At 44.8% G+C, this 21,193-nt stretch overlaps 1 protein-coding gene across 7 annotated transcripts in view; it reads right to left on the bottom strand.

Annotated features, from left to right (window-relative positions):
* CCSER2 (coiled-coil serine rich protein 2) overlaps nt 1-13,317 on the bottom strand; it is a 157,833-nt gene extending 144,516 nt beyond the window's left edge. For 2 of the 7 annotated variants that reach the window (XM_075841699.1, XM_075841698.1), the window contains exon 1: nt 13,021-13,308. The gene's annotated coding sequence lies outside the window, so the exon portion shown is untranslated. Of the gene's footprint in view, nt 1-1,320; nt 1,342-11,062; nt 11,146-13,020 lie in introns of those variants that run through there. The other 5 variants (XM_075841700.1, XM_075841702.1, XM_075841704.1 and 2 more) reach the window with 5 other exon arrangements.
* Nucleotides 13,318-21,193: the final 7,876 nt, after the last annotated feature.

The raw sequence follows: 21,193 nt of genomic DNA, 5'->3' as shown, positions 1-21,193 counted from the left end.
ACTTTACAAGGTAACCTAATAATGAGACCACAGGAACTAAAAGCTATCCGGAGAAATCTGAGAAAGATGAAAAGTAGGTGATGGACACGGATGGTCAGAGGGAAGTACAAGCGCTTAACCATTTCTTAGCGAAATCCACAGTGAGAAAAAGGCACTTCGGAAATAACCAAATGTAGAAATATGTAACTACACACAGCTTCAACTAGAGGGCACAACTCATCCATCCGGGACATGAACAATGGCAGTCAGGTATTTCTTTATTTCCAGTTACTTACACGTATATATGCCAACATATTGTGCAGCGCTGTACAGAGATTTGTGTCACTCACATCACTTCCTATACGCATTATACCCACAATCTGCCTAATACACAGACACACTAGGGACAACTTTCATGGAACCCAATTAACCTATCAATATTTTTTTTTTTAAATGTGAGATGAAAACTGGAGAACCCGGAGAAAACCCTCATAAACGTGAGGAGAACATACAGACTCCATGAAGGTTGCCCTTGGTCGTATTTGAACATAGGAGGCCAGTGCTGCAAGGCTACAGTCCTAACCGCTGAACGACTGTGCTGCCCAGCGTACAGAACTCCTTCTTCGCTACACTGTGTTCCTTGTCACAGATGTCAGGTCAATAAATAATTATCTCTTTGTAACTTTTTTTTTTTTTTTTTTTTAAATCCTGGACAACCCCTTTAATAAGCCATGTTTCAACTGGATGAAATCAGTAAGAAGAGTCACCCAGCTGGACAGACAAACAAGAGTAATAAAGTATTTGTATTACAATACATACAACAGAAGAATTGCATTGCTTACAAAGTGCACAACTCGTAGCTTCAGCCACTAGGGCGGCACCATAGGAGGTGAACGATGACGGGTCTCTAACCCTGCTAAGATTTAGAGGAAAAACAATTCAAATACACAAATGCAAAATGAACTACTACCACCATCATCCAGTAGCACAAGCACTTTTCTATATGACACAGCAAGTTATGTACCAGAGGCTGAAACATTCTGGGAATCCAGACTCCGACATTGCTGACATTCTATAAATGCCGATGGTCAAGAACTTATTTTTCCGCTATATACTATGTTACAGCCCTTGAATACATTTCATAGTCAACTACGAGAAGGTTTAGCTAAGCCATATGAATAACTGTATACAAGCCAAGAAAACTCTTGGAAATAATGGAAACCGTATTAGATATTTTGCACTTGAGTATCAAGCGCTCCTGGACATACTGGACAACTTTTTATAAAGAATATGAAAACTTAAACAAGAAAATGTAAAAAATGCTATAAATATGACGGTTACCTTCCGGTAAATAGAGTGGTTGGATGGAAGACCTTCATCTTCCTCCTGGCCTTCAGCATCTAACTGGGTTTAGTTCATGATAAATGTATTCCCTCCCAGTAAAACGTGAGCTATAGAAGAGCAGAGTCATCTTCCTCATAATAAATAGTTAATGCGGAGCAGGTTGAAGGCGACTCCTTTGTGAGCTTATGTTTTGCAATGACACATCCTCAGGCCTATGAGGTTTCTGCAGATGCTGCAGCATCATGCACGTCAGAATCATCAAAAGGATGCCAAGCCCTGTATGCCCAGCCCTCTTGTAACAGGGCACGATAGGCTCATTGGGTGATATTATTGGCTGTACAGTCACGCCACAATAGACTGGAATAATCATGAAACTATGAGATGTGGAATATTTTTTAATCATCACAAAAAAAAAAAAGAAGATATAATTCACTAATCTACTGCTATATTGACAGCATAACCAGAACTAGGAGCCAGTTAGTAGAACTCTCCCCTAAAAGTGAAGGGCAAAAGAAATAAGTTGCAAAAGGAAAGTAATTCTTATATAGGGCTGGCCGATTAATCAAGTCAAATCGATTAATTCACCATATCAGTGAGCACGATTGTGATCAGATTCGTGAAATCGATATTAGCCCCACCCCCACGGTAATGGCTTCTCAATATGGCGGGCCCTGCAAGAAAAAAAGAGTCACTGTATCATAAGGAGAGGAAGAGCAACAAGTCCAGCAGGCCCTCGAAACGTATTCATCTCCCAGACCCCCAACCTGTTAGGCATCAGATTCTCCCAGGGCTGTGTTCCCGACATCTTCACAATCCTGCGCAGACCCGCCTGCCCACCTCACCGCGGAGAACATGTATTGCTGCTAAACCCCGCCCACCATGTCATGAGGAAAAAGGCAAGAGCAACACACACAAGGGCTGGGAGAGGGAGCGGGAGACAGAGAGACAGACAAAGGATGAGAGAGAGACACTGTATATGAGACGGCCTCCGTCAGTTCAACAGACCGCCTCCGTCAGTTCAACAGACCGCCTCCGTCAGTTCAACAGACAGCCTCCGTCAGTTCAACAGACAGCCTCTCTCTATATAACAGACAGTGTTTCTCCTGTCTGTACAGGAGTCTCTCTCGGCCTCTCTCGGTATATTAGACAGAGATTAAGCTTGTTTAATATACAGAGAGGATGTCTCATATACAACATCTCGCTCTGTCCTCTATTTACTTTTTTTGGCCATATTGCCTATCCCTAGTGTTAAAGTCAGAACAATGTTTGCTCTTTCCTGCATTAAACAGACAGAGGTACATAAAACTTAGGTTAGGGGCACTATAAGAAGTTTGAATGTCACACTAACCACAACTGCAGCAAGAGTAAATGCATCAACTACACCGTAACACACAGTTAACCTTTTTTCTCCAAAATATATGAGCTAGGACAAACCAAAGTAATGCATGCCGTCTGCAGTGAAATTTTTGCGTATGGTGAGTGTCCATATGTAGCTCTTGCCTGATCATGCCTATATACAGTGCCTTCGGAAAGACTTCAGATCCTTTGACTTTTTTCAAATTTTGTTACGTTTAGGCCTTGTGCTAAAATAAAAGTTTCCCCTATCATTCTGCACTTAATACCTCATAATGACAATTTTAGAAATTTTTGGAAATTTATTAAAAACTCAAACTTTGCATGTATTCAGACCCTTTACTATGACACTTGAAATTTAGCTCTGGGCACCTCCCATTTCTATGGATCATCTTTAAAATGTCACTCTACACCTTGACTGGAGTCCACCTGTGGTAAATTCATTTCATTGGACATGATTTGGAAAGACAAACCTGGTTAGGGTTGAAAGAAAGATGAATGGAGCAAAGTACAGAAATATTCTTAATGAAAACCTGATCCAGAGTGCTGTTCACCTTCCAACAAGACAATGACCCTAAACACACAGCCAAGACAACACAGGAGTGGCTGAGGGACAACTATGTGAACGTCCTTGAGTGGCCCAGCCGGAGCCCTGACTTGAACTCAAATCGAACATCTCTGGAGAAACCTGAAAATTGCTGTCCACCGACCGTCTCCATCCAACCTGACAGAACTTGAGGCTTAGGCTGGATTCACACGACCATGTTACGTCCGTAATGGACAGAACGTATTTCGTCCGCTAATCCGGGAGTCCCTGCCTCGCTGCGGGACAACTGTCCCGTACTGTAATCATGTTTTCAGTTCAGTACGGGACAGTTGTCCTGAAGCGAGGCAGGGACTCCTAGCATCGTACATGACTATGATGCTAGGAGCCCGGCTCCCTGCACTGTGTTCGGTCCGGGACTTCCGGCCGAAATACGTTTCGTCCTTTACGGACGTAACATGGTCGTGTGAATCCAGCCTTAAGAGGATCTGCAGAGAAGAATGGCAGAAAATTCCGAAATCCAGGAGGGCAAACCATGTGGCATCATCCCCAAGAAGACCGGGAGCTGTTATCACTGCCAAAAGGTGCTTCAACTGTAAGGCCTCGTGCACACTTCCGACACGGTTTTCAAGGCCGTTTTTGACGGATCCGTGTGTCCGTTTTGTCGGCTGTGTGCAATCCCGTGTTTCCGTTTCCGTGTGCCGAGCATGGTACTGTCCAGGGTGCTGAAAGAGTTAATGTGCTGCACTGATCGGCGGTAACTCTTTCAGCACCCTGGACAGTACCATGCTCGGCGCTCGGAAAATACAATTTTAATGTAATAAAAAAAATAAGTTCATACTTACATTCCTCCTGTCCGGCCTCCAGCGATGACGTTCAATCCATGTCGCCGCTGCAGCCAATCACAGGCTGTAGTGGCGGTCACGCACGTCAGGATGATGTCAGAAGGACGGCCTCCAGGGATGACGCTTCATCCCACGTGACCGCCTCTGCAGCCAATCACAGGCAGCAGCGGCCTCTGCAGCCAATCAGCAGCCTCTTTTCTCTATCAGTTATTGATAGAGACAAGTGGCTGCCGATTAGTGTAATATTTTTCTAATGTTTTTCTGCCCACTCGGCGGTTGCTAGGCAACGGCTCCGTCACACACGGACGGCACACGGATGCCTTCCGTGTGCCTTCAGTTTTTTTGACGGCCCCATTGACTTGCATGGGCCTCACGGTCACAGAATCCCGGACCAAAGTAGGACATGCTCTACTTTGGATCGGAACGGAGCAACGGACCGTCAAGAAAACTGTAGTGTGCATGGCTCCATTGAAATGAATGGGTTCAGGGTGCTATCAGTGACAAAAACGGATAGCACCCTGAAGGAAAAAACTGAAGCGTGCATGGGGCCTAAAGGGTCTGAATATTTATGTCAATGCAATATTAAAATTTTTCCTTTTCAACAATTTAGTAAAGATTACTAACATTCTGTTTCACTTTGTCCTTATGGGGTATTGAGTGCAGAATGCTGGAATTTATTTTAGCACATAAAATGTGAAAAAATTCAAAGTGTCTGAAGACTTTCCAAATGCATTGTAATATATTGATAAAAATAATACTGTTCTGTAAGCAAAGAAGAAGTTCTGTATAAATGCAGTCAGGAATCAATGTATCCATCCTAGCAGGACAAGAAGGGGGCACTTAGGCTGGGTTCACACGAGCACATTACGTCCGTAAAGGACAGAATGTATTTCGGCCGCATGTCCCGGACCGAACACACTGCCGGGAGCCAGGCTCCTAGCATCATAGTTATGTACGACGCTAGGAGTCCCTGCCTCTCCGTGGAACTACTGTCCCGTACTGAAAACATGATGTACTAACATCGTACATAACTATGATGCTAGGAGCACGGCTCCCTGCAGAGTGTTCGGTCCGGGACTTGCGGCCGAAATACGTTCCGCCCTTTACGGACGGAACATGCTCGTGTGAACCCAGCCTTACACTCAAGTTTAAAAATGTGTGGACAAAGAGCCCCCTCTATGTTCCAGAATGAAGAGCCAATCTGGCAAACTCGACCAACCCATGCATTACATGTAATGCGGTTACCGGGGAAATGTTGGGGACACGGCTACCAATTAAAAAGGGTCTATCTTCGTGAGACAAATCCTTTAATGCTTTTCTATAGAAGTCTTAGGACCTGTTCATATCAGTGTTGCCCTTCCGTTGAAGGGTTCCATCTGAGTTTTCAGTCAGGGTTAACCCCTCAACGGAAAGGCAAACGGAAACCTTAGCTTCCTTTTGCATCACCGTTGATCTCAATGGTGACGGAAACTTGGCTAATGTATTCCGTTTGTCCCCGTTATGAACGGGTTCCGTTGTTTTGACATTAAACCAAGTATTGGTACTTTTGGCAGTTTGGGCAGGTGCCAAGTCCTGATGGAAAATGAAGTCCGCATCTCCATAAAGCTTGTCAGCAGAGGGAAGCATGAAGTTCTCGAAAATTTCCTGCTAGACGGCTGCATTGACCCTGGACTTGATAAATATACTATAGAGAATCTATGGGGTATTGTCAAGAGGAAGATGAGACACCAGACCCAACAATGCAGACGAGCTGAAGGCCGATATCAAAGCAACCTGGGCTTGTATTACACCTCAGCAGTGCCACAGGCTGATCGCCTCCATGACACGCCGCATTGAAAATACCTCAGCAGTGCCACAGGCTGATTGCCTCCATGCCACGCCGCATTGATAACACCTCAGCAGTGCTAGAAACAGTGGGAGGGTAACTCCAGCTCACCTTATCACAGATGTGTCGTATCATTCGAGCACGGGTCCTCGTTTCGGTACACGTATGAACATAGAAAAAAGGTAGAAATTGAATCCAGCGCTGAGTCCTTTTGGGTCTATTAAAATAGGAAGCTTCTTCCAAGTTTTATTAACAAAGAGGTTAAAACAACAAATACGGTGGGTACGGGTATTCCCAGGGTACAATAAAGGGATTTAGCAGTGTGAGCGGTGCCTACGCGTTTCTGACGCCAACTGCGTCCTTAGTCATGGCTCTTTGTTAATAAAACTTGGAAGAAGCTTCCTATTTTAATAGACCCAAAAGGACTCAGCGCTGGATTCAATTTCTACCTTTTTTCTAACCTCAGCAGTGCCACAGGCTGATCGCCTCCATGCCACGCCGCACTGATGCAGTAATTCATGCAGAGTCGGAGCCCTGACCAAGTATTGAGGGCATATACTGTATATACTTTTCAGTAGGACATTTCGGTATTAAAAATCAGTTTTGAAATTGGGTTTATATAATATTCTAATACACAAAATTTCGGCTTTTCATTAACTGTTACCATAATCAACATTAAAAGAAAAAAAAATGCTGGAAATGGATCACTCTGTGTGTACTGAATCTATATAATATAGGAGTTTCACTTTTTTAATTGAATTAGGCCTGATTTACACGAGCGTGTGCATTTTGCGCACGCAAAAAACGCTGCGTTTTGCGCGCGCAAAAGGCATTTGACAGCTCCGTGTGTCATCCGTGTATGATGCGCGGCTGTGTGATTTTCGCGCAGCCGCCATCATAGAGATGAGGCTAGTCGACGCCCGTCACTGTCCAAGGTGCTGAAAGAGCCAACTGATCGGCAGTAACTTTCAGCACCCTCGACAGTGAGTTCCGATCACAATATACACCAACCTGTGAATCAAAAAAAGACGTTCATACTTACCATGAACTTCCTGCTTCCTCCAGTCCGGTCTCCCGGCCGTTGCCTTGGTGACGCGTCCCTCTCTTGTCATCCGGCCCCACCTCCCAGCATGACGCGGCAGTCCATGAGACCGCTGCAGCCTGTGATTGGCTGCAGGCTGTGCTTGGCCTGTGATTGGCTGCAGCGGTCACTTGGACTGAATTGTCATCCCGGGAGGTCAGACTGGAGGAAGAAGCCGGGAGTTCTCGGTAAGTCAGAACTTCTTTTTTTTTTTACACGTTCATGTATATTGTGATCGGAAGTCACTGTCCATGGTGCTGAACCAGTTTAACTCTTTCAGCACTGTGGACAGTGACTGTCTCCTGCCGTCGCGTACCGGAACATTTTTTGCTGGGTTCGGTCAAAACGAGTTCGGCCGAACCCGGTGAAGTTCGGTGCGCTCATCTCTAATTTGACACTCCGTTTTGATGTTTGTAAACAGAAAAATACGTGGTGCTTTTCTGTTTACATTCATCCTTTTGACAGCTCTTGCGCGAATCACGCAGTCCGCACGGAAGTGCTTCCGTGCGGCATGCGTGGTTTTCACGCACCCATTGACTTCAATGGGTGCGTGATGCGCGAAAAACGCACGATTATAGAACATGTCGTGAGTTTTACGCAACGCACTCGCGCTGCGCAAAATTCACGCATCGTCTACACTGCCCCATAGAGTAATATAGGTGCGTACGACACGCGTGAAAAGCACGCGCGTATATTACGCTCGTGTAAATGAGGCCTTACTGAAATAAATTTACTTTTTGATGATATTCTAATTCATTGAGAAGGACTAATTTTAATTTTGTAGGCACGTTCAATTACTCAAAATTGCCAATTTACAAAAAAAAAAAAAACCGAACACAAAGGCTAAAACACTTATAACTGTGCTTTCTGTTATCAGTTTGTAGACTCTGGTCCACATTTATTAATATATTTGCACCTTGTTTTGTGTGCATTTTACTCCAAAATAGTATTCAATCTACTTTATGACATTAATTTACCATTTGAGCCAAAATTTAGAGGTATTTAGAGCTAAGTGGGGGGAAAATTGGGCTTGGCTTACTACTAAGCCAGGATTTTTTGTAAAACTAATAGGGCTTGTCCACACAAAATAGAATTGTTGCAAAAAATTTCTACAGCAATTCCGTTGAAAATAGCAGACATTCTGCTGCGGCACAAATGCACAATTTCCTGCATTTTTTACGTCAGAAAATGGTGCGTATTTTGCTGCGTTTTTCACAGTGCAAGTAGATGGGGACATCTCCTCTGAAAAACGAAGCAATTCTGACCACTTTCCACAGCAGGAATTAACATGCTGCGGTCCGAATATTACACACCGCAGGTCAAATTCTGCATGGAATTTTTACGTAGTGTGTGGATGCGATTTGTTAAGTCTCATCCACTATGCTGCTACTGTATTCTGCTGCGTTTTTTCCGTCTTCAATTCCAGACAGAAAAAAACGCAGCAATTCTGCAGCGTGTAGACGAGCCCATAAGCTATAACTTGTATATCACCTCTTTCTACTACCTCTTAAAAGAGCTGTACGGGGTTTCAAAACAGTGTCTGTCTGAGCCGCAATATCAGACATAGCCCATGGACAATAATAGCGTGGTTTATAGGTGACATCAGAGCCCCAATGTAATTTAGACTTATAGGATTACTTTATTTTACTAGCCAATCACAGGACAAATGAGCAACTCTTAGGCCACATGCACACGACTGTAAAAACTCCCATTATTACGGGTCGTAATTACGAACCGTAATAACGGGCTCATAGACTTCTATTGGCCACGGGTACCTTCCCGTTTTTTTAACGGGAAGGTGCCCGTGCCGTTGAAAAAGATAGAACATGTCCTATTTCAGGCCGTAATAACGGCACGGGCAGCCCATAGAAGTCTATGGAGCTCCCGCAATGACGGGTGGCTACATGTGTGCACCCGTCATTACGGCAGCGTTGCTAGGCGACGTCAGTAAATAGTCACTGTCCAGGGTGCTGAAAGAGTTAACTGATCGGCAGTAACCGTTTCAGCACCCTGGACAGTGAATTACGATCACAATATAGAGCAACCTGTAAAAAAAAAAAAGGACGTTCATACTTACCGAGAACTTCCTGCTTCTTCCTCCAGTCCGGCCTCAGGGCCGTTGCCTTGGTGACGCATCCCTCTCGACATCCGGCCCAACATCCCTGGATGACGTTTCAGCCCATGTGACCGCTGCAGCCAATCCCAGGCCAATCACATGCTGCAGCGGTCACATGGACTGCCGCGTCATCCAGGGATATCGGGCTGGATGTCAAGAGAGGGACACGTCACCAAGGCAACGGCCGGGTAAGTATGAATTTCTTTTACCTCGGAAAGAGCTGCCCCTTCTCTCTATCCTGCACTGATAGAGAGAAGTGGCTGCCGATTAGTGCAGTTTTGCAGAGAATACGTGCCCGTAAATACGGATGACACCGGGCCCGTATTTACAGGCACGGGTCCGTAAATACTGGTGCAAAACTGGTTCAATACGTGTAACACCAGACCCGTATTTACGCCAGTATTTACGGGAGGGAAAAAATACGGTCGTGAGCATGAGGCCTTACTTATTGTGTGACTGGCCAAGAAGCTGCACATGACAAAAACAGTGGGACTCAACCGCCTCGGACCCGTGTAAGTGTAATTTACACAGGTAGTGGGAGAGATTTTAGAGCTCAACTCTTCCTTATAGAACAATTCATAAAACAAAAACAATTAACCCCCAGTATTACCAACAGGTAACTTAAAGAAGAACTCCACTTTATTTATTTTTATTGCACCCTCCATTTCTACATTGGTATTTCAGTGGGGTGCTGTGTGCAGAAATACTTGCCAGTCCCCGCATCTTGTTGTTTTTCGGGTCCAGCGCCGCTCACGTGATATTCATTCTGACCTGGTCTAGAATCTCTGCTTTTCAGAAAACCGGAAGTAAGGGTCTCAATGCACTCCTATCTCCCGGTTTCTTCAAAAGCACAGTGACTCCAGACAAGTCAGAGGGAAGATCACATGAGCGGCGCTGGACCCGAAAAAGACAAGATGCGGGGATCGGTAAATATTTTTGCACACAGCACCCAGCTGAAACACCAACAAATGGAGGGTGCAATAAAAAAATAAAGTGGAGTGCTTCCTGAAAGGGAACCTGTCAGCAGAGGCCTTAAAACTGCTGAGAGGGTAACATAGAAGAGGGGAAGGGTAATTTAAACTTACTTTATTTCCCGGTCATGCAACTTGCATGACCAAGAGACCGATGTTTAATTCCCCCAGCGTGGCGTTCGCAAGTGCCACTTTCTGCTCTGAGTGATGGCTCTAGCAACCAATCGGGAGACCGCTAAAGCAGTCACTCAGAGCAGAGGGGCGGGGCTTGCAATATGTAGTGCAGAAGTACTTTCACATCAAGTCCCGCCTCGGTGGCAGGTAAGTTTAAAATGCTCTCCCCCTCCCCTATATCACTGTCAGCAGTTCTGAAAAAAACTGATGATAAGTTCCCATTAAGGCTGGATTCACACGAACGTGGCGTTTTTGCGCACGCAAAAACCACTTAACAGCTCCATGGGGCATCAGCATATGATGCGCGGCTGCGTGCTTTTCTCGCAGCCGCCATCATTATGACACTCCATTTGGATGTTTGTAAGCACGTGGTGCTTTTCTGTTTACATTCATCGTTTTGACAGCTGTTGCGCGATTCACGCAGTTCGCACGGAAGTGCTTCCGTGTGGCATAAATGGTTTTCACGCAGCCATTGACTTCAATGGGTGCGTGATTCGCACAAAACGCCGAAAGAACGGACATGTCGTGACTTTTTTTCAGCGGACTCACGCTGAGTAAAAATCACGGACATGTCTGCACGGCCCCATAGACTAATATAGGTTCGTGCAAATCACGCGCGTTGCACGGACGTTTTTCCCGTTCGTCTGAATAAAGCCTAAGAGCTTGGAAAAAGGAACAACAAACCTCAATTAATCAGTAGTCACCACCCAATACACTGTACAAATAGCACACAGTACACCCATACACCAAGCGAGAGATGCAAAGATACACATGGAAACACAGTACAAGGCTAAAAATATCCACTGCACACCCTTAAAGCAAAGGCTCACCTTTTGGGAACGCTTGCTTGTAGATGAGGGAATTGCGTAGACGGCGATTCCCTAGTGCACGATTATTACAAGTAGAAGCAATTCTGGCAGAAGAGGAGAAAATGTAATTCTTTATTGGCGGCTCTCTGCGGCGCTGCCAACAGTATACAGGTTTGGTGGCTGTCAGTATATCATACCGGCGACGAATCAGGTTCCTGCATCATGCCAGGAATACAATACATGACCGCGGAGCCCTGCAATTGACTGCCCGCATGTAAACAAATCACCAGGATTGTATTTATATGAAAACACTGTACATATTTATGTTTATATTGGAGAGAAAATATTTAGAGAATTTATGTTTTCTGTGTTTATTTATTATTTATAATGTTCCACAAAACAGAATTGGGCCCTTTTTTGCAGGAAGAAAAATCTGCCTCAAAATCCCTTCAGGAATTTTGACCTGCCTGCACGCTGTTTCCCTCGTTTTCCGCTGCGTTTTTCGACCGTGGGAAAAAACAAAGCAGAGAATATCGCTTTTTATGCCTCCCATTGATGTCAATGGGAGGTCAAAGACAAAAACGCCCGAAGATAGGGTATATACTTCACAAAGTATCGGAATCGAAGTCCAAATTCTGGTATCGCGACAACCCTATTTTATACCACTTACTAATGTGATCTGAAAGCAAGACGACAACCCCTCTGTTATGGGGACACCTCACAATTTGTGTATACATGACACGTCAAAAAAAATGTGTGTGAGCATTATATATATATATATATACACACACACACATAGTGCATGTTTGGGCTTATTTCTATATACGGATGCATTTGTTGTCTGATTCCTTCCCAATGTACTTTCCCAAAATCAAGAACAGATCTTAGAAGATTTATTTTGAAATTGTTTTAATTTTTTTCTTCTGCAAATCTGTTCTGAGCAAGATAAAATATATTGAAAACAAATGCAGGTGACATATATGGTTGGGGGGAGTCTCTATGCATGACAACCCCTTGTTCTGCCCCTGGCAGAAGGTAATGTAATGGTAAAGTGAAGGGCCCCGTTTGAGGCTCTTGTGACGTGTTGGGTCACCGGCACTACATTTCATTATCTGCGGATCACTATTTGGCTGGTCTGCCAATAAGTCCTGACGTCTATAGCTGCAGATTTCCAGGTTCATTGGATTGTCCAGTCCTGAAGAGCTGTACGGTGGGTGAGCTGCTATATATCAGTGTGGACAGCACCGGTCAGTGAGAAAACAAGCGCGCGGGGCCGGTCATCTCACATGCCACCTTGTCCTAATCTTATGCCCAGTAGGGAACATCATTTCGTTACGGTTGAGCTGCCAACCCCTCCGTTTACCCAGATGACAATGTGGTACTTTGATGACTGGTACGTTCAATGTGACATCACAGAGACTTCAAGTGTCTTTCATGACATCACTATGAAGCTGAACGTACGCAAACATCTTACTGATGGAATAACCAATCATCTGCTCTGATGGCGACGAGCGTTGCATCGAAGGTACCAATACGATCAGATCTCAGCGATCATTAATGGAACCGTATATCGGGCAAGCCAAGTCGATAATCATTATTTATGGCAGCGCTTGCGATTTTGTCATAAATGATCAGATCAAGCATCAATGTAAAACGATCAGATCCAGCATCAATGTGAAACGATCAGATCCAGCATCAATGTGAAACGATCAGATCCAGCATCAATGTGAAACGATCAGATCCAGCATCAATGTGAAACGATCAGATCCAGCATCAATGTGAAACGATCAGGGCTGATGGACAGATCTCCACATCACACATAGGTTTTTATGGTCGGATCAGGATGTGACAATCTCAGCAAAACCGACGACCACAAGTCATGTCAGCAGTCGTGAAGGTGAGATGGGAGCGACGCACCATCATTACCATTTGCCCCTCCCCGCAGCCCCCCGCCCCTACAGCTGACGCATCCGACCTACCTCTGGGCTGGCGGTGCCCGTTAGCCTCTTCAGCCTCTTCCTGTGTCTGACTCACATCCCTCCTTCACGTAAGACATCAGACAGGCTACAGAGGAAACATACAGCGGCTAATGGGCAGCCATCTCCGGCTGCAGCTGATGCCGCCTCTCCCGATGGAATAACCCGAGGTGTCCTAGTGACTCTGCACTGTCAGGACACCGGGCACTGGCCAATGTTCGCCCTGGTGCTCGGGCACGTGTGTGACGTTAAGTACTCCGAACACGCATGCGCGTCCCGAGGCTGCTTGCGTTCTGGAAGCGCAGGCACGTCGCTGTTACGTCACTGCTGGAACGTTGTGCGCGGCTGTGCGGCTGCGAGCTGGCCGGGAGTTGGTGGGGGTTGTGCTTCATTCATGGCCGCTGTCTCACTGACTCATCCCGGGGCTATGTCTGTATTTCAATGCATTCTTTCCTTATTGAAAGTTTGTGTCAGTGACGTAGAGGCTGCAGTGATTTCATGGCAGACTACGCGGCCCCGGCATGTAGTGCCAGCGGGGCAGTCAGTGCGACGTAAAGCACACATCGGGGCCAGCAGCAATGACATGTCGCCCGTTTTGGGGCATAATTGCAAATGTTTCTCACCAACTTTATATTTGTGAACCAAACAGCAATTTTTTTCCTTTAAAAACCATTTCACACATTTCATAGAAAATTCCTCTACAAAAAGAGTTTCAGGTGATTAAAGTTTTCGCTCAGAAATGTCTTAATTGATAAAAATAGGCGACTTACCGATTAACATGCAATTTACCTGTGTATCAATACATACAAAAGGAGTCTACACGGTACGGAAACCAGCGTACACTGTCGCACGATAGTCACATGAGCACTGTAAGGGTATGTTCACACAGGCTATTTTAAGCCGTTTTTCGGACCGTAAACGTCCCCAAAAAACGGCTGAAAAATGGGAAGCAGAACGCCTACAAACATCTGCCCATTGATTTCAATGGGAAATACGGCGTTCTGTTCCGACGTGGCGTTATTTTTCGCCTCATTTTCAAATAACGGCATGTAAAAAGACTCCCCGTAAAAAGAAGTGTGTGTCACTTCTTGAGTCGTTTCTGGAGCCGTTTTTCATTGACTCAATAGAAAAACAGCTGTAAAAAACGCAAGTTGCTTAAATGCGGCTAAAAATCAGAGGACGTTTTCCCTTGAAAACCGCTCTGTATTTCCAGCCGTTTTTTGTTAAGCGTGTGAGCATACCCTAACAAATATAAGAGGTCACGTGACCAAAATATGGCGTCCATCGTACAGATTATTACAGCACAATGGCTGGACGCTAAGAGTGTGGACATTTAGGGGGTGGGAGTGTCAATTAAATGTTGTAACAATAAGATATGGATTTTCTGATCGCTGGGGGCTCCACTGATTATTAGGCTGGGTTCACACAACCTATTTTCAGGCGTATTATGCCTCGTTTTACGTCTGAAAATAGAGCTCCAATACATCGGCAAACATCTGCCCATTCATTTGAATGGGTTTGCCGACGTATTGTGCAGACGACCTGTCATTTACGCGTCGTCGTTTGACAGCTGTCAAACGACAAAGCGTAAATTGACTGCCTCGGCAAAGAAGTGCAGGGCACTTCTTTGAAACGTAATTTGAGCCGTTCTTCATTGAATTCAATGAAGAACAGCTCAAGATTACGGGCGTCAAAGACGCCTCGCATAATGCGAGGAGGAGCTTTTACGTCTGAAACGACGCAGCTGTTTTCTCCTGAAAACAGTCTGTAATTTCAGACGTAAAAGGCAGCTAGCGTGTGAACATACCCTAAGGTTATGTGCACATACAGAATCAAAAGGTTTCAAAATACAGAGCTGTTTTCAAGAGAAAACCACTTCATCCATTGGGTCATACCACTTCATCCATTGAGTCATACCACTACACCACTGATTATGGGTAAGCATATGGCAACGGCTATATCAGGCTTTATACATAGCTAATGTGACGTCTGTTTTTACTGGAGGATAATCATCACTCTTAGGGTATGTGCACACACACGAATTACGTCCGTAATTGACGGACGTATTTCGGCCGCAAGTCCCGGACCGAACACACTGCAGGGAGCCGGGCTCCTAGCATCATACTTATGTACGATGCTAGGAGTGCCTGCCTCGCTGCAGGACAACTGTCCCGTACTGTAATCATGTTTTCAGTACGGGACAGTAGTTCCACGGAGAGGCAGGGACTCCTAGCATCGTACATAAGTATGATGCTAGGAGCCCAGCTCCCTGCACTGTGTTCGGTCCGGGACTTGCGGCCGAAATACGTCCGTCAATTACGGACGTAATTAGTGTGTGTGCACATACCCTTAACTCTTTACTCTCTCTGCTCTGATGGTTGCCGACCTATATGGGTATATTACTAATATGTGCTACAATAGACAAGTGATTTTTCATGTCATATATTGTTTATACCCAAATCTTATCTGTGCCATATATTGCCTTTACTCAATTTCTATTTAATGTATATTTATTTATTTTCTGACCCAGTTACTAATGTGTTTTAGATTCTCATGTATTTGTTCAATAAAGATTTTTGTATTTTCTTAACATTAGATATCTTTGGACTCTTTTTTTCTCAAGTTTATATAATTATCATAGGTGTCTGAGATTGATTACAATGATCCAAAGATCCCTAAGACACAATACCGTCCATGAGTTTAATTGAAAAACGAATAATTAAATGTTTATGACACTTAAATCCAATGTGCATAATAATTTGGAACACGGTGTAGATGGTCAGGAAAAAGTTCCATTATACTCATCTGTTGCTGGTTCTATTCCTTGTCTGGACCCAATGCAGTATCACTCCCAGGTTCAGAGGTAGGTAGAAAGCAGCGTGCATCTGTTTTAGATCAAGTACTCCAGGTTACTATCCACATATGGGGGGGGGGGGGGTGGAGCTATCCACAGGGGGATGTGTGTGGCGTGGCGCTCTCTACAGGGGGGTGTCGATATCTACAGGGGGATGTGTGTGTGATGCTATCTACAGGGGCTGTGTGTGGCGCTATATTCAGGGGGCTGTGTGTGGTGCTAGCTACAGGGGCTGTGTGTATGTGGTGCTTTAAAGGAACAGTGTTACCGCAACATTTTTTTTAATATGTTAAAGATGTTAGTGCTTTATTAAAAACGTTTGGATTAATTTGTGTGTTTGTGTGTTACTTTTTCTTATTTTTACACTTTTTCTTCCCTATGGGGGCTGCCATTTTTTTTTTCATTTCTGTATGTGTCGATTAACGACACATACAGACATGGAATACGGCAGCCACAGTCCCATAGGGACTGCGAACGGGTCCCGTCCCATCCACTTCTGTGTACGCCGTCTGTGTGGGAACTGCGCATGTGCCGCTCCCACACAGTCCAATTTGAAATGCGCGCCGTCCGGCGCCATTTTCCTGTGGACCGGAAGTCGCGGCCGGACAGTAAGATTACTACTTACGGTCGCGGCTTCCGGACTTGTGCACTTGGACCAGCGGCAGCAGACGGAGCGGACGGGCCGGAGGGAGCCGCGGCAGCAGGAGCAGGTAAGAGATTTCTATGTATGTTCGTGTTTGTGTGTGTTTACTACTGTATGTAAACCTACTACACTGTGTGTTAGCTCCAAAAATGGCGACACACAGTGTAGGAGGTTAGACCGTTCAATCCCCTCGTTTATCCCGGCACTAGCCAGGATAAAGGAGGGGGGATTCTCAGAGCTCACTAGAGCGAGTGCTTTTTACCCAATTTTGCAGCAAAAAGCAATGTGGTTGCTTTACCACATGCAATGCTGCAATTTTGGGAATAGCTCCATCTAGTGACCAGCAATGGGAAATATTATAAATTAGAATCTAATTTATAATATTTCCTGACTCGTGAAAAAAAAAAAAAAAAAATTAACAATGTTTAAACACCTACACACTAAATGTTTAATTTTAAAAAAAAAACATGTTTTGCTGGCAACACATTCCCTTTAATTTACAGTGTTTGACAATCGTATTCAGGGGTGCAGTCTATGGTGCTATAATATTTAGGGGCACAGCATTTGGTACTATTTTATTCAATGGCGCAGTGTTTGGTGCAATTATATTTAGGGGCACTCTGTGTATTACCATGATAATTTTATCTTTGTTTATAGGTGTGGAAATGTTGGAAAAGTGAGGAACCTATGACATCTGAGTGCCAAATTGTGCAGAAATGGGTCATGGAGATGTCGTCATGAAGTCTGGACCGGATGTAGTAGAAAAGAGGAAAAAACAACGTCGTCGCCTGTGAGTCACTAGATTTATAGAGAATCTGTCACCTCTCCTGACTTGTTTATTATAGGAAATCCTTGTATTTCACAAAAAGTATTTGTGCAGTCCAGGACTGATAGACAAATAAGTGTTACTATTCCCCTTGTCAGGAGAATGTGTCCCTACGCGGTTTGATACTGTCAGCAATGGTTGGAGACTGTCAGTATGTGGGACACAGCCTTTTGACAAGGGGAGTCGTAACACCCATTTGTTAATGCCTGGACAAAAAGGAAGTGTTAACAATAGTTACAGGGCGGCGGTGGAGAAGGGGGGCCCAACTTTGGGTAACAGCCCAGGGCCTATGGTCTACTTAATCCGCCACTGGTGTTTCATCCCAATTGGGACTTCATCAGAGCCAGTCAATCATGTTCTCAGAGCTACCTGTTTTTATAGGGGTACATTTAAATGAACATTACCTATGCAAATGCCCTTTTATTCCAACACAGAGCGTTCTTTCCAAAGGTTCATCAACATAACTATTCGATCATAATGCAAATAAACAAACATTTTGTAAAGCAAGATAGTGACGTAGAGGCTGCAGTGATTTTTGATAATTGTAATCTTTATCCCAGAATAATAGAGATTTATTTTTTTTATAAAAAAAGCTCTCAATGTGCCTAATAGCCCTTATTCTTATATATAAGAAAATAATAATGAAATACCGTATTTTTCGGACTATAAGACGCACCTGACTGTAAGACACACCCAGGTTTTAGACAACAGAAAATAGGAAAAAATTTCATATTTTACTACTTTTATAAAGAAAAACTCATTTGTTAAAAAACGTATTTGTTCTGTTTCACCACATTCTGAGAGCCATAACGTTAATATTTTTTCATCGATTGAGCTGTGTGAGGGCTTATTTTTTGTGGGACGAGCAAGAGTTTTTATTGGCACAATTTTTTGGTAAATATACATTTTTATCACTTTTCATTAAAAAAAATTTAGCGATAAAGTGACCAAAAAACAAAGATTCTCGGGCATTAAAAAATGTTTTACGCCGTTTACCAAGCGAGTCAAATAATGCTATATTGTAATAGATCTGACTCTTACAGATGCAGCGATACCATTTTTTTTATTTCTTTTTTTGAGTTTTTACATTGTGCTTGGGGAAAAAGGTGGAAAGGTTTTTTTTTTAACATTTAATATTTTTTTACACTCCTGAAAATGTATGTACCTTTTTTTTTTACACATCTTATTAGTTCCCCCTAGAGGACTTGAACTAACGATCATTAGATCGCTGGCACAATACATTGCAATATGGATGAGTTACGGAAACAACGTAACTGACTGAGCTACGCTGTTTCCCTTCTGTAACTCCCATAGTATTGAATGGTAGTTACAGAAGCAGCGTATCATGCTATGCTGTTTCCGTAACTACTATTCAGTTCTATGGGAGTTACGGAAACAGCGTAGCTCAGCGAGTTACGCTATTTCCGTAACTCAACCATGTATGCTGTTTTCGTAGCTACCGAGTTCCGGAAACAGCGTAGCTCGCGGTGCTACGCTATTTCCGTAACTCCCATTCACTTCTCTTGGAGTTACGGAAACAGCGTATCTCAGCGAGCACTCGGCTGTTTCCCTAACTCCCGACCACCTAACCAGGAAGTGGCCGGGAGACAGCGGAGCCGAGTAAGATAGAACGGGGTTTAGGGGACCCGTTCTAGAGATAGATGCGGATCCCAGAGGTGGGACCCGCATCTATCTGACATTTATGACATATCCTGTGGATATGTCATAAATGTCTCTCATGGGAAAACCCCATTTAACTAGTTAAACAGCCAGGGACAGCGTGAACGCTGTCCCTGGCCATTAGAGCACCGTGTCAGCTGTAAAACACAGCTGACACCTGCAGTGTATGGAGCGGGCTCAACGCGTAAGCCCGCTCCGCTCCAAACATCATTCCCTCCCCGCTCCATGATGTGCCGGCACATCATGGACCAGGAAGGGGTTAAGAAGGGAAGCGGTCAGGGGGCCCGGCACAGCCAGGGCCCTTGACTGCCGACTATAAAAAGCAGGGACTTTTTAGCAAGATTTAGTCTTGCTAAAAACTGTGTGTTATAGTCTGAAAAATATGGTACATAAACAATATTTCATTAAGATTAATATTTATTTAAAAAAAATGTCTATTATTCTTGGATAAAGATTGCCATTATGGCTATCTTGCTTTACAAAATGTTTGTTTATTTGCATTATGATCTAATAGTTACTGTTAAGGATCTGCTAGGCACAGCTTCTGTATCCACGCCCATAGGTAATCAGTCTGCACCTGCTTCTATGTCTGTGAGACCGACTCCATCTTCCACCACTCAGGATGGCAGGCTTAGGAGTGGGAGAGCCTATCACAGCCTGGCCAGACGGAGCTAGCTCCCGCCCTCTGTCTTTTTATACCTGCCTTTCCTGTTCCTCCTTGCTTTTGATTCTTCTCTGTTGGTTTCCTGGCCCTGCTGCAGCTTCTTGTACTACTTGTCCCTGCTTCATATTGACCCTGGCTTACTGACTACTCTTCTGCTCTGCGTTTGGTACCTCGTACACTCCTGGTTTGACTCGGCTCGTTTACTACTCTTGTTGCTCACGGTGTTGCCGTGGGCAACTGATTTGTTTCCCTTTGTTCTGTGTTTCCTTGTCTGTTGTCTGTCGTGCACTTACTGAGTGTAGGGACCGTTGCCCAGTTGTACCCCGTCACCTAGGGCGGGTCGTTGCAAGTAGGCAGGGACTGAGTGGCGGGTAGATTAGGGCTCACTTGTCTGTTTCCCTATCCCTGCCATTACATAATCACAAGCCCATATACCTACTCTACCCTGGTCCCTCACACTACTATGGACCCCCTTGAGACCCTGGTTCAGCAAATGCAGGGTCTTTCCCTACAGGTCCAGGCCCTGGCTCAGAGGGTCAACCAGCCTGATGCTACCATGGTAGTGCCCCTCACCTCACCTCTTGAACCCCACCTCAAGTTGCCTGACCTGTTCTCAGGGCACCGGAAGACTTTTCTCTCCTTTCGGGAGAGTTGTAGGCTCTATTTTCGTTTAAAGCCCCACTCCCCAGGTTCTGAGAGCCAGCGGGTGGGTATAATTATGTCCCGGCTCCAGAAAGGGCCCCAAGAATGGGTCTTATCCTTGGCTCCTGACGCCCCTGAACTTTCCTCCGTTGATCTTTTCTTTTCTGCTCTCGGACTCATTTATGATGAGACTGACAGGACTGCCTTTGCCGAGAGTCAGCTGGTGACCTTACGTCAGGATAAGAGACCTGTTGAGGAGTATTGCTCTGACTTTAGGAAGTGGTGCGTAGCTTCTCGGTGGAATGACCCTGCCTTAAGGTGCCAGTTTAGGTTGGGTCTGTCGAACGCCCTGAAAGACCTGCTAGTTAGCTATCCCTCTTCTGACTCCCTAGACCAGGTTATGGCTTTAGCGGTACGACTTGACCGACGTCTCAGGGAACGACAACGTGAACGTTTATGTGTTTTTTCCTATGACTCCCTCATGATGCCTCCCGAGGTTCCGTTGCTTCGTTCTTCCACGGAAGACTCGGAGGTACCTATGCAACTCGGGGCCTCCGTGTCCCCCCAACAACGTAGAGAGTTCCGCAGAAAGAATGGTCTCTGCTTCTATTGTGGGGATGACAAGCATCAAGTGAACACCTGTCCTAGGCGTAAGAATAAGCAGCCGGAAAACTTCCGCGCCTAAGTGATCATCGGGGAGGTCACTTGGGCGCCCAGGTATTTCCCGTAAATATGAAACGTAATAAAATCTTGCTTCCCTTTCAGGTCTCTTTTGGTGGTAGGTCTGCTACCGGCAGTGCCTTCGTGGATTCAGGGTCGTCTGCTAATATCATGTCTGTGGAATTTTCTATGTCTCTAGCTATGCCT

The sequence above is a fragment of the Rhinoderma darwinii genome, chromosome 11, assembly GCF_050947455.1.
Source record: "Rhinoderma darwinii isolate aRhiDar2 chromosome 11, aRhiDar2.hap1, whole genome shotgun sequence".
Taxonomy (NCBI): domain Eukaryota; kingdom Metazoa; phylum Chordata; class Amphibia; order Anura; family Rhinodermatidae; genus Rhinoderma; species Rhinoderma darwinii.
The sequence above is the reverse complement of the archived record's forward strand: the minus strand, read 5'-3'. Positions and strand labels throughout refer to the sequence as shown.